This window comes from Ursus maritimus, unplaced genomic scaffold, assembly GCF_017311325.1.
Source record: "Ursus maritimus isolate PB19 unplaced genomic scaffold, ASM1731132v1 scaffold_24, whole genome shotgun sequence".
NCBI classification, from domain to species: Eukaryota; Metazoa; Chordata; class Mammalia; order Carnivora; family Ursidae; genus Ursus; species Ursus maritimus.
The window spans coordinates 7,235,717-7,248,755 of NW_024424897.1; the positions used below are offsets into that span (position 1 = coordinate 7,235,717).

At 55.2% G+C, this 13,039-nt stretch overlaps 1 long non-coding RNA gene across 1 annotated transcript; it reads left to right on the forward strand.

Moving 5' to 3' along the window:
- Positions 1-2,528: 2,528 nt before the first annotated feature.
- Positions 2,529-6,085, forward strand: LOC103665700. The gene is made up of 3 exons (XR_569352.2): positions 2,529-2,876; positions 4,738-4,875; positions 5,926-6,085. It is a non-coding gene; the product is annotated as an uncharacterized LOC103665700 (long non-coding RNA).
- The last annotated feature ends 6,954 nt before the right edge of the window (positions 6,086-13,039 follow it).

The window sequence follows — 13,039 nt, forward strand, 5'->3', positions numbered from 1 at the left end:
CGGGAGGAAGCTGGCTAGGCTGAGAGGCCACCAGGCGGACTGTCTATTATGGCCAATGGCTCCTTTAATTTCTGTGACAGAGTAATACTGTCTGGGCAGTATTATAATACTTATATACTCATATTATAATACTTATATTATATACTTATATTATAATACTGGGTAGACTCCCAGGCTGCAACCTCTCCTCGGACCATTATAGAGGTCACATTGGCTTCAGTCAGGGGGCATCACTGGAAGGCTTCATCATACTCCACATGTAAGGTGACCCCGCAAAGTGCCAGATAGCAATGAATAGGCTCGTCCCGCTGGGCAATCCAGAGGAGCCCGGGAGGGTGGCGGTGCTTGCCGGGGTGTGGACTGGCAGCTCCCCGGAGCACCCCGCCCCGAGAGGGATGGCTGAGGGGGACCTGGGCGGGGCAGGAGGCGATGTACCCCTCTGCATCAGCTGTTGGGATCCCCAGATTGCCCCACACTGCAGCAAGGTACAGCTGGAATGCATTTTGGCTACAGACTTGGCAGAGCTCAGGGAGTTCCTGAGCTGGGCAGTCGCCTGGGACTTTGAGGCGCTGTAGAAAAGAGGCCTGATTAGGTCAAAGGATCTGTCTGAGGTCCCAGCACCACCGGCCCAGGGCTGACTTGTCCTCAAACCTGGGCTTTCTGTCCCCCGACCTCATATCTGCTACATCCAGTGTATTCAAGAAGTTTGGAAGGAGGAAGGCGAGAGCGGGGAGAGGAGAGGCAGCTGGTCAATGTAGGGATGTCCTTTTTGGAGCGAAACCCTGCAGTTCCAGCAAAACCTCAAGGAATCTTCTCCTATGGGAGCCTTCCCTGTGCTCCGTGGGTGGGGCCGTTCCTGGAAGCCAAGGCCTGAAGGGGGCACTGTTGGTTTGGTCGATGCTTCGGTGTGAACCGGGCCTGGTCTTGGACGACGGTGGTGAGATAACCCAGAGCGGCCCAAGGGGGACAGACTGTTCCTACTGCAGCTCTGCCCCCACTTCCCTCGGGGATCCTGGGCGAGGCGGTTTCTTCCTGGCCATCGTCACCACCGACATCAGCCGTTACGATGCCCTTCTACGCAGCAGGCACGACGCCGAGCATTTTAACTGGTTCCTGGCATTCCGTCCTCTCTGCAACCGGTGATGTCAGGGCTAATGTCACCCTGTTTTTACAGATCTAGAGACATGAGATAGGGACACCGCATCCCCCAGGGTCTCCCCCGGCTCCGCCCCGGAGGATTCTGTGCTGCTCTGCCGACTGGGTTTAATTTAGCCAGAGCGTGAGGAAACAGGGCAGAGCCTCAGCCCCTTTCAAGGGCACATCCGGGTAACGAGCGAATCATCATGCACCGTGCCACTGTATTGACAGACAAGTTTGGAGATTTCTGGCAATTTCTGGAAACTTCTAGATCTTTCTGGAAAAGGTCTGCATATTCCTTCTTCTCTTTGCTTCTAGAAACAGGGGTAAGAGGAGCAAAGCCATGGCAGCCAAGGCCGTAGCATAGACAAGGGCCCAGTCTCCAGGACTGTACTCCAAGAAGCGTGTACGGTGGAGATGCCCTTTCCAGAGTCATCATGCTAACAGGGGATGACATGGCCCCGAGACAGCCTCACGATGGCATGAGGGGAATCAGCCGTCCTTGCTTGGGAGAACTGTGGCCTCATGGCGGGTGACGGTGATAGGATCACATGTGCTCCTGCACCCATCGGACTGACATGGCTAAAACCATATGGGAAAACTGCTCAAGCTGAATTTATCACATACCGAGAAAATGCCCAGTAAAGAGGAAGATCGGAGTGGAATGGAAATATTCCAGAAAGTGTCTTAGAAACGAGTTTGAAGCCAGATTTTAAAGGTCACTTCCTTCCACCCACTTACCCATCTTGACTGATGCCTTCACTGTACCCAGGCCTGTGCTAAGTAAGGCCCAGGGAAAGTGATGCCGACGGATTCATTCCTATTTATTCAGACCACAACTGGGAGTTGAGGGTTTGCTCTTGCAGAGCACTGACGGGAGCTTGCGGGGACGCAGGGAGACATTCCAGGCGGGGGCCTCGGACCACAGAGGCTCTGAGTCAGGACGTACGTGGAATACAGGCAAAGAGTTAAGGACATTGGAGATCTTCCTCTACTTTTTGTTTTTTAAAGAATGATCCAGGGGTTTTAACAAGACTGATGTGAAGTTCTGGGCTGCCAACCGGTGGTCGCTGTGCCATCTTACTTGGGCAAGCTTGCGGAACTCAGGGCTACTCACGCAGGAAAAATTATGAAGAAACTACTGTGCGTCTCGCACCGCGTTAGGTGAGTCGGGAGCAGACAGACAGGGAGACGGTGCCTGTCAGCCCCCCACTGCTGCCACCGTGCGACCGGCGGGCTTGCTGACCACCCCGCTCAGGTCTCACCTGCAGGACCTGAGCCCTCCCGCCTTTCACGCCTGCTGCACCTGCGTGGCTGGGAGGCCCCGCTGAGCCTCAGTCCCCGTGTGCGCGCCTGGGCGTGTGTGCGAGAGAATGTACACAGGAGGGTTGTGTGAGTGTGTGTGCGTGTGTGGATGGGTGTGAGCGAGTGTGAGTGTGTGTCTGTGTGTCTCTGTGGTGTGTGAGTGTGTGCGCGTGCGTGTGAGCTCACGTAGGCAGGAAGGGACTTTCCTGGGAAGGAAAGCCTGTGTCTGAAAGGCCATCAGGGAGCTGGGGTTGGGTGGGCCTGGCCGGCTTGAAGCCCAGGTTGGGAGTGCCTGAGGTCGGCTGGAGAAGCGTGGCTGGGGAACCATAAGAAGAGAAGAGAGAGGGCACGAGGGAGGAAGCCGTTCGCCGCACAGCACCTGTCGCGCGGGCAGAGACAGCGGCAGAGCCCACCTGCATCCGTCCCCTGGCTGGGTGAGGGCGGGAGGTGGCAGGGGTGCCACTGCAGTGAAAGCGTTGAGGCGGGTCGCTGGGTGAGAAGCCCCAGCTGGTCCTGGAGACACTGGGGGAGGCCGGGGACTGGGGGAGGGGGAATGGGACACAGCCCTGGCTCAGCACCACAGATGTGCTCGCCGAGGGGGCAGAGGGGCCAGGTCCACCCGGAGCAGGGCACTGTCCAAGTGGGGACTAGGGCCGGGAGGCTGGCCACTCCCAGCCTGGGCCCCTGTGGGGTCTGGAGCTGGGCGGCCGGGGCCAGTCCCTTGAGGAGGGCCCCCGGGAAGGCCCCGGGAGGGAGGCCTGGCACACACGGGCTGCATCACGGGCCAGAACGCCGCTGCTCCCGGCACAGCACGTTTCTTCCAGGCTTGTCGCTTCTGTACCTACGAATTATTCAGCCGGGTAAGGGGGACTTTTTGCAGTGTTTTGTTTTCTTAAAGAGCAGCTAATCGAAACCCCAGTGGGTTTGTCCCTCGGTGTTGCCTTCCTTCTGCTGTTTGTTTTCTCAGCAGACCCCTCCTGGCCCCCAGCTCGGAGCGATCTCGTGGGCTGCTCCACGCTGGTAATCCTGGGTTCTGGCATCGGAGCCGTTGCTATGGGGACCTGGGGATTCAGCATTCTGATGATGGGCTCCATGGGGATGAATGCGAGCAGAGGGGGTGGAAGAGGGAGGGGAGGCGGAAGTCTCTGGTTCTCTGACGGGGAGGTGACAAGGAGGAAGTGGGAAGGGGGTGTTGTGGTTTCCCGGTCTGCTGTCATAAGGCACCACAAACTCGGGGGGGGGTTGCTTAAAATAACAGCAACTGAATCTCTCACAGTTCTGGAGGCTAGCAGTGCCAAATCAGTGTGGGCAGGGATGGTTCCCTCCAGAGCCCCGAGGGAGAGTCTGTTCCCTGCCTCTCTCCTGGCTTCTGGTGGCTGCCGACAGCCCTGGTGTCCCTTGGCTTGGAGACGCATCCCTCCAGCCTCAGCCTGGGTCTTCACGTGGCCTAGTCCCCCGTGTGTCTCCGTGGGTCTGCCCCTATTCTGTCTCGTGTAAGGAAACTCTTCGTTGGCTCCGGAGCCCGCCCTAAATCCCAGATGATCTCAGCTCTGGATCCTTAACTATATCTGTGAAGTCCCCTTTTCCAGATGAGGTCACCTTTATAGGTTTTGGGGGTTAGCACCCAGACACGTCTTTTTGGAGGTCACTGTTCAACCCACTAGGGCGGAGGACTCATCCAGGAATGCAGCTTTGCTGCCTCAAACCTGATGTGCCAGCGTGGGAACGTTCGGGTTTGGTGGGTGGTCCTGCTGGGAATCGGCCTCAGCACCAGCAGATCAATCCGGGAGACCCTTCGGAGGGTTCCAAGTGACGCAGAGGAGAAGAAGTGTCTAAACCCCTGCCTCAGCCAGTCCCTGGGGAGCGGTGCAGCTTTGGGTGTCGGCAGCAATGGGGGCCCCCCGAGGGGAAGGTGGGCAGCACACGGCCACACCCATCACGGGGCAGAATGCGCAGGAAGTCCTATCAAAGGCTAAGTGGTTGTCTTCCGAAGGGGGGCAGTCCCTGCTCCTTGCAACGGTTTCTTTCTTTGACTTCCAGGCCCCCACGAGCTCTGCTTTCCCTCCAGCTTCCCTGCCATCACCACCCGCCCCTCCTCACCCCACGCCTCTTCACGCAGGTGCACCTCAGGCTTAGTCCCCGGACAGCTCGTCTCTGCAGATAACGCACACTCTGATCCATCTCGTGCCTTTAAATACCATTTATAAGCGGAAGACTCTTAAATTTTTATCTCTAGTTTGGACCTCGCATTGAACTCCAGACTCATATATTCAACTGCTTACTCGATATCCCCAGTTATCTATCTCATAGGCTGTGGGTGCCGTGAGGACTTTCCACTCACACCTCTGGTTGTGCGAGCACCGTGACTGACATCTGTGGGACCCCTCACCGTGTTCCCCTGAGGCCGTGCACCCCACGGGCTCCTTCCAGCCAGTAAGTGAGCCTGGGGGGCAGGGGGAGAAAGGGTACAGTGCAGGCCCATCCCTGTGGGATGTGGGCACCCCTGGTGGGAGATTTGGGCTCAAGGACCCATTCAGAACACTCTTGGAACTGGGCGTGGCTGGAGGGTCTTCCTCTCCAGTCCTCCTTCCTTACCCATCTCCTTTGGAAGGCTTGTGTCGCAAGCTAGGGCCCTCCCTGCCACCTCCTACACCTGACCCCTCATCCTTCATGGGCATTTTCCCCCCCCCGTAAGCCTCTCCCCGGCCAATCCTGCCCTGGAGTCTGCCCCTGGAAGGATCCGATCTCATACCTTCACATCTCAAATTTGTCACGTTCTAAGTCAAATCAACCAGCTCCCCCTTCTGCTCAAAAAACCTACCTCTCACGCAGTCTTCAAACCTCCTCTCAAAAAATGGCAGCTTTATTTTTCCAGTTTCTCAGGTCAAAAAAACCCTGGCGCCCTCCTTGAGATTCCCGTCTTTTCTCCCTTGTCCAATCCAGCACCAAATCCCGTGGGCTCCCCACATCAGAGCCCATCCAGTGTGACCAAGAGCCTTACTCTCCACAGCTCCCGCACCTGCCTACCTCCTTCCCAGGCTCCCTGCTTCACTCTTGCCCTGCCCCTCTCTCGGGCGATTTGCAACAAGGAGCCGAGCTATCCTGTCCAAATGTCAGAGCACATCCTGGGGGGTGGGCAGTGGCTCCCACGGAAAAGCCACAGTCCACACAGCAGCCACGGGGCTCCATGCTCCCTCTCTGCCCCGCTCTCCACCCTCTTCAGCCCCACACATCCTCTTTGTGCCTCCTCAGGCCCATGCCCACCTCTGAGCCTGCCCTCCAGGCCCTTCTGCCCCTCCTCCACGTGCGAACTCCGGGATTCTCCCATCTCCCTCTTGGGTCTTCACTCAGGTGCCACCTTCTTGGGCCTTCCCTGCTTGGTGCCCAGCCCATCCCGCACACCCTGTCCTCCTGCCCGTGCAACCAGTGACGTGTATTTTTACTTTTTAATCTGTGGATTGGTCTGATTCCTGCCGTGAGAAGGGAGGCTCCGTGGAGGCAAGACTGCGTTCTCTTCCTCTCTATCCCAGGCCTGCACGGTGCCTGGCACAGATGCTCCGGGAAGACTTGTTGACGGACTGAAGAGTGAACTCACCGAAATACCTGACCCATGACGTATTTGATAAATATCGGTTTGGCCTCCTAAAACTGAGTTTGCTTTTATTTCATAAAATTCAGGAAACTGTAGAGTGGAAACAAGAATAACCTATAATCCCACTGTTTTGATACCCCCTATTGACATTTTTAAAAAGATAAAAATAATATATGCAGACGGTTAGAAAATCCTATTAGGTATCAAAAGGCCTAGAGTGAAAAGAAAGAGCCTTTCTCTTAGACCTCCCGCACCACCCCAGGCAACCCACAAGGCCGTTGTTTCCTGGGGCTGAGAAGGGTCCCCTGGGGGGAAGATGTGGCTGGGGAAGGGGCCAGAGACCCTGGGAAGCACTCGGAGCGGGGATCTAGGCTATGTGGGGGTGTTTCCTTAAACTTTGGCCCCCCAGCACAGACATAAACAGGATTCTATGACACTGACATTTTATAGTGTCATTGTCCTGCTCACACCCCTTTCTGGATCCTAGTGGATTTGGGAGAAAATCCACACTGACAAGGTTCTGCAAAGTCCAACTCCCCAACCCCCCTCTCTCCATCCCTCACTACACACCAGGCACCCTGCCCTCCTTCCTGTGGGCTTTCCTGCCTCAGGGCCTTGGCACATGCTGTTCTCGGCCTGAGAAGACTTCTTTCTCCCCATCGTTTGGCAGCTCCCACCCATCCCTCTGGTCCCAGCTTCCATCAGCGGTTCTCACACTTGAGGAAGTACCGGACTCACTGGAGAGCTTTAGTAACTTGACCTTGTCCCCAGAGTCTCTGATTCAGTAGTTCCGGGGTGGCCCGAGAATGTGCATTTCTAACAAGTTCCCTGTTGCTGCTGCTGTTCCTGCTGAGGGGACCCTACTTTGAGAACCACTGGGTTAAATGGTGCTTTTTTTAAGATGCTGGCTCCACAGATCCCCCTCCCCCACCTTCCTAAATTAGGTCTTCTTGTAGCACCCTGTGCCTTTTCTTCACACCACTTATCACGAATTTTTAATTATACGTTGATTTGTGTTTAATGAAGTTCTTCTAATCTAGACTGCACCAGAGTGAGGATTTGGGCTTCACTCCTCCGTCCTTTCTTGTATTAAAACAACAATAAAGACCCATAAACAGATATCATATACAGTTAGTCTCTCTTGCCTCTAGAAGGGAGGAAACTAATATCTATCAGATACTATCAATTGTACCATAATAGAGACTTTCAGAATAATAGTGACCAACGATGACCACCTTTTATTGAGCACCTACTCTGTGCCAGGCAATGTACTTGGGAAGGATATATGATTGCTTTGTGAATTTCTATACCCCCCACAGTGATGCTTAACACATCGATGAATTAATGAGTGAAAATACACAAATGCCCAGCATGGGACATTTTCTCCTTTCCTGGAAGATGAGGAGGAACTCATCCTGGGACTGATTTTACAGCCCTTTCTCCTATCTGTGGGTGTCTGTGAGAGGTCAGGAGGCTGCGATCAGTTACGATCTCCAACTTGGTCGTCTTCCCTCCAGAAAGGATTGCCGAGACTCCTGGGAGCACAGAGTGTCTCCAGGCACCCTGCAGGGGCAGCAGAGAAAGACAGATGCCTTTCTTCCACAGCCTTTCATACAAGAAAATAATAATAAGGAGAGGTGGGGGGAACCCGTAGGCTGGTTTATTTCCATTAAATGCAAAGCAGGAAATCACAAGAAGATTAAAGCAAGGCCAAAAAGAAGGAGACAGAAAAATACAAGGAGGGGCACCCAGAGGCGGGAACGGAGGAGGTGGGGAAAGAGAATGCAGGAGGGGAGTATCCACCCTGGAAATCGGCTCTCCCCTTCCTAGGTGTCCGTGGGCTACCTGCCAAATCAATTGATTACATCTGTAGGCAGAGTTGCCTTTTTATTTCACACCAATTTTCACGGGCAGCATAAGATAAAAATGGAAGAGACGGAGTGAATGGGAAAAGATGATTGAATGTTGGTGTGAAAGGAAAGTGCTGGGAAGGGGGTGACCGTACAAGCAGCTGCAGGAGATTGCTGGAGAGGGCGGTCTGAACCATGGGGGTCTCCCTGCCCCTTCATTCTTGTCTTGTCTTTCTCGCTTTCTATAGTTTTTGAAAACTCCATTTCCAATCCCAGTGGCCTGCAGGTGGCCATGCCCCAAGCCCCAAGCCCCAAGGAGGCACTGCTCTGCCTCCCTGCTCTGAGATCCCATGGCAGATTCTTTCCATCACCCCGAAATTGAGGGACTGCCTGAACTTGACCCAGCCTCTTCTGCTCCCGGAGCCCCAGTGTCCCCACCAGGGGCACAGTGATAATTGTTCACTTGGCTGTGATGCTGGGGAACACTAGCAGGTGAGAAGTTTCAGGTGTGCTTTGCAAAAGGAAGGGCTATAAGCAGGCTTCATCAGCTGAGCAAAGAAAGATCAAATATTACAACCGCAAGGAATGGCCCCTTCGTAGAAGGGTTTATCCCATAGTGGGCTGGCCTGGGTGGGCTCCTGGGGGCTCAGTGCACTGCTATTCCCCTAAAGTTATCTTGCACCCAGCCAGACATCTGAGCTGTGTCTTCAAGGGCCAGGTGGCCAGGCTGTCAGGGGACCATGTCCCAGAAACCCTTTGTCCTAAGGCTACTCGCTGGGGGTGTTGGGGCATAGGGCCCTATCAGAAAACCCTCCAAATCCCGCGAAACCGTTCCCCACAGGATCATAGCCAAAGGGGAGCCAGGAAACCACCCCTCCCAGCTTTTCCTTCTCTGCCCCAAATCCCCTGGGAACACAGGTTATGTACGGCTATAAGCAGAGTCGAAGGCCAGACCTGGTTCATCAGCATGGTAGGCAGTGGCCTGGGACGCCAAGGACCGTGTGACTTTGAAGGAGAAGGTTGAGGAGGGGGAGAGGACACTGAGATGCATATAGTCCATCCAGGGGTCTGCAGGTTCTCTGCACAGGGGGCTCAGTGTCCCTGGGGGCTCGTGACAACAACCATGCCACACAAAGCCAGTGCTGGAAAGGGCCTTATCAATGGACCTAGCCAACATCCCCATTTTGCAGAGGAGAAAAATAAGGCCTAGATAGGGTCACGTCACAGGGTGTGTATGGAGCAGGTTAGAGGCAGGGAGGAGGCTAGACTCCGGGTTTGCTGACTCCTGTTCTGGGCTTTCCCTGTGCATGTTTGGAGGGGTGGGGGCTACACCCGGGGTACGTTTCAGGGAAGCAAGTCAAATGCAGAGGCCCATATTCGTGGGCCCAGGTGAGCTTGGCTCCTAGGACAAGAGGAACAAGTGACAATCATCTTTGCCTCATAAACTCAGAGCATAACGGGCCTGGGGACAAGAGCGGGGAGTTTTGTGAAACACAGATGGAGTTGTGGCCCGGATTTCTGCACGGGGTGCTCACCCACCTGCCATGAGAGGGGCTCACAGCCCGTGATGCAGCGTGCCGGGCGGGGCAGTAGCCTGCAGCCACAGTTCACCCTCCTTGGGGGTGCAGGCAGCCGGGATAGGGTTTGCTTAACACTCCGTCCCCCCAACACCACATCAGGTGCCTGGGAGGAGGGTCCTGTGGCAGGAAGCCGGGCAAATACGTTCCTTCTTATGTTTGCAGCCTCCCAGCGGCCCCGGGAGGGCTGAGCCCCCAGCTGCCCACAGCGGTGACCTGCTCACTCGTTAACACTCCCTTAATTAGCTCTCGTCCCTTTCTCTTCACCTCTGCACTCCCTCCGCATGCTTCCTGGAACCACCTCCCAAGGAAACTACTTGCCCTCAAATCCTTGCCCAAAGTCCTGCTTTTAAAACTCAAGCCAAGACACCAAGACCTTGGGCTTCCAAGCGTGGGCTGTCCTAGCCATGTGGCACAAGGCATGTCCCGTAACTTCTGGGAGCCTCTCTTTTCAAATCTGTAAAATGAGGATTAATGCTCTGTGTTCCTTGTGAGTCTGTTTCTTAATCATTAAAAAATTAAATTCATTCAAGACCGCCACAGGCAAAAACATAGGCTATGTGCTCTACGTCTGGATTGCAAGACTAAAGATCGATACAGCATTGTACAGAAGCAAGTGTTCAATTGGGTGACACATTCTAATTAGAGCTCGGGATCAGACAAAGGGAGGATGTAGTCAGGGAAGGCTTCCTGGGAGAGGGGGTTTTGAGCTGGGCCATAAAGGTGGGGATGGGGAATGGATCCAGGTAGGTTGGGGCCCACAGCAGGGGAGCAGAGCACAGAAAGAGGCCTCTAGAGCCACGGGCTGAGGGTGCAGGAATTGGCAAGCACGTCGGTATGGGCTCTATGTTTGCGTCCCAGCAAAATCCACAGATAGAAGCCCGAACCCCCAGTGCGATGGTATCCGGAGGTGGGGCCTTTGGTCATGAGGATGGGGTCCTGGTGATGGGCTTGGTGCCCTTGTGAGGAAGGGACACAGCAGGGAGGCAGGTGTCTGCAAGCTGGGAGAAGGGGCTTCACCAGGTACCGAACCCGCCGGCCCTTGATCTTGGACTTCCCAGCCTCCAAGATGGTGAGAAATCCATGTCTGGGCTTTAAACCCCCATCTGTGACGTTTTGTTACAGCCGCCCGCGCTAAGACACGTGGAACGGAGCTTTTCCAATCCTGGACGGACAGCGCTGGACTACTGGCTGCTACGTGCCTTGCTGTCTGACAGGTGCTGGGATCGTATGGATGTTTCTTTTTTAATGACCATCCATCATTTTCTGGAAAGTCAGGAGATTGGAACATATGGAAAATTTAAGTAAAAAGACACTATCCATCGACTTCCCTTCCCAGCTCAGCCCAGCTCGTTCTTGCCCATCCTGTCCCTCCTGCGTATGAAGGAACATCTGGCACAGGAGGGGACCCCGGAGATCCGTCCCTTTGGCACAGGTGGCTGGCACAGGCTGAGGGGAGCTGCCGCTGAGGCTACCGTCACAAGAACCTCCGAGGTGGTAGATCTTGGACCAAAAGACATGAATGGTCCAAGAGGCTCTGATTACGGAAGCAGCTTAGACACTCCTGTTTCTAGAAGGAATAGAAGATGCCATTTGTGGCCCCTCTGGCCCGAGCCAGGATCGTCTGGGCAAACTGCCCTCTGCCGCTTCGCTGGCTGAGGGTCAGTGCCCCCAGGGCGGGAGCAGCTCCTGGAACTCAGGATTCTTGGGCCCCCCTTGAGCTGGGCTGTCTCCAGTTTGTCTCGACTTTGGCCCCCTGGCCGCTTTGAGAGGCGGTCGATGGTGTGACCTAGAAGAGCCCAGGTCCTGCGGTCCAGCAGCCTGGCTCCATCAGCATGATGCCTTCTAGCTGTGTGACCCGGGAAGGCTTCTTACAACGGCTCTGGGCCTCTGCTCACCTGCCCGTGCCGTGGGGCTGCGAATCGCGTCCATGCCATGGGCTTGCGGTGGGGACGGAGGAGCTGTGTGTGAAGCGTTTAGGATGACGCCGGACATGCAGCGAGCACAGTCGTTAGCTGTTCCCCGCCAGCCATCGCTTCTTACAGGAAATGGGGCATCTGGGATTCGGGATGTGACTCCCTAGGACATGGGCTCTGGGGGAATGTTCAGACTCCGAGAGGGGTCCAAGGCCGGCTGCCTGAGGACAGGCCCAGCCCACTCAGGCAGTGCACCTTCTAGAAGGTGTATCAGGGAGAGCAGAATTGAGATTTGTGGCTCCGAGTCTTGAGCCGCTGTCCTGACTCCCGAGAGGCCAGCTTTGGCCCTTCCCCGCCGGGCTGGTCCCTGTCTTAGGCTCAGGTCTGGGATAGGACCTGGCTGGGCAGGCGCTGCGTGATTCTGGAGCCCTAATGGGGCCAGGGAAGGTTTAACGGTTGCTGTCCAGCCAGCACCCTCGCCAGCCCTCCCCTCTCTCCCTCCTTCCCCCTTTCTCTGTGTGTGTTCCCACAGAGAAGGCCGAGCTGGGAGGTCTAATACCGCCTGGTTAATGGCTTATAGATCGTTGGCACATTGGGCCTGATGGAAGTGCCTGTTAAGCTTGGCATTGAGGGCCTGAGTCAAATGGCCCGAGACAGATTTATGGCTATCTTCCAGGCCACGCCGGGAAAGCGCTCCCCGACAGGACTCCAGACTCCCAGGCACCGGGAAAACCCGGAGCAATGGAGGGAGCCTTCCAGGGAGGCCACAGCGCCCCAGGGTTGCCACAGAGCTCCGTGGCCTCGCCTGTGGTGTAGGAACCGCTCGGAAGTCACGACGGAATCGCCTGAGTGGGAACTGGGGTCTCAGCAAAGGACAGATGTCCACATTTGCCTAGAAACAAGTCCAGGAGTACTTACTAATTAGCACTAATTTGGAAAGAGGCCAGATTGACCTAGTAATGAATAATAAATTCTGAATTACAGTTTAAAACATCGTTTTACCGTTCTCAAGTAAATAGGCTGCAACAGACCCCTATAGAAAACACCCAGTGTGTATGTGTGCGTGTGTGTGTGAGACACAGAGAGAGAGAGAGAGAGCTAAGACCTTATTCTTGTCCTGAAGGAATTCACAAAATGCCCTCGAAAGGGTGATATACAATTGTATTACTTGGCATTTAGTAAAATTGAATTAACAAAATGGCGAGACGAAGCTTCTTGGGGACCTACTAGAACGAACAGATGAAAGATGTCTAATGGCCCATCGTGCGTGTGTGCAGACTGGCACTCCTGCCGGGCTGGTGTGCAGCTGGCTCTTCTCTGTGGGTTAAACCCCGCCCGTGCGCCCTGCTTCGTGCTTTCCTTGTTGCTCTGCCGTCCCGTCTCCTGACCTGAGCAGGTGGGTTTCCAGCCCCGCGAGGCTGCTCAGCTTGGCTGCAAACCCGCTTGTTTGTCAGAGGACAGAGCCTAGATGGGCTGTTGGCCGAATGTGTTTGGGGCTCTGGAGGGTAAACCCGCTCCTTGCCCTCAGAGGCTGGGTTTTCCAAACTTGGAGAAAACTGCTAAAAGCACAGGGGCAGGCTCACTGTCTTGTACAGCTTCAGAGCTGGGGTCCTCCCTTCTCTTGGGCCCTTTAAGAGCCTCCCAGCGTTCACCTCCAAGGAG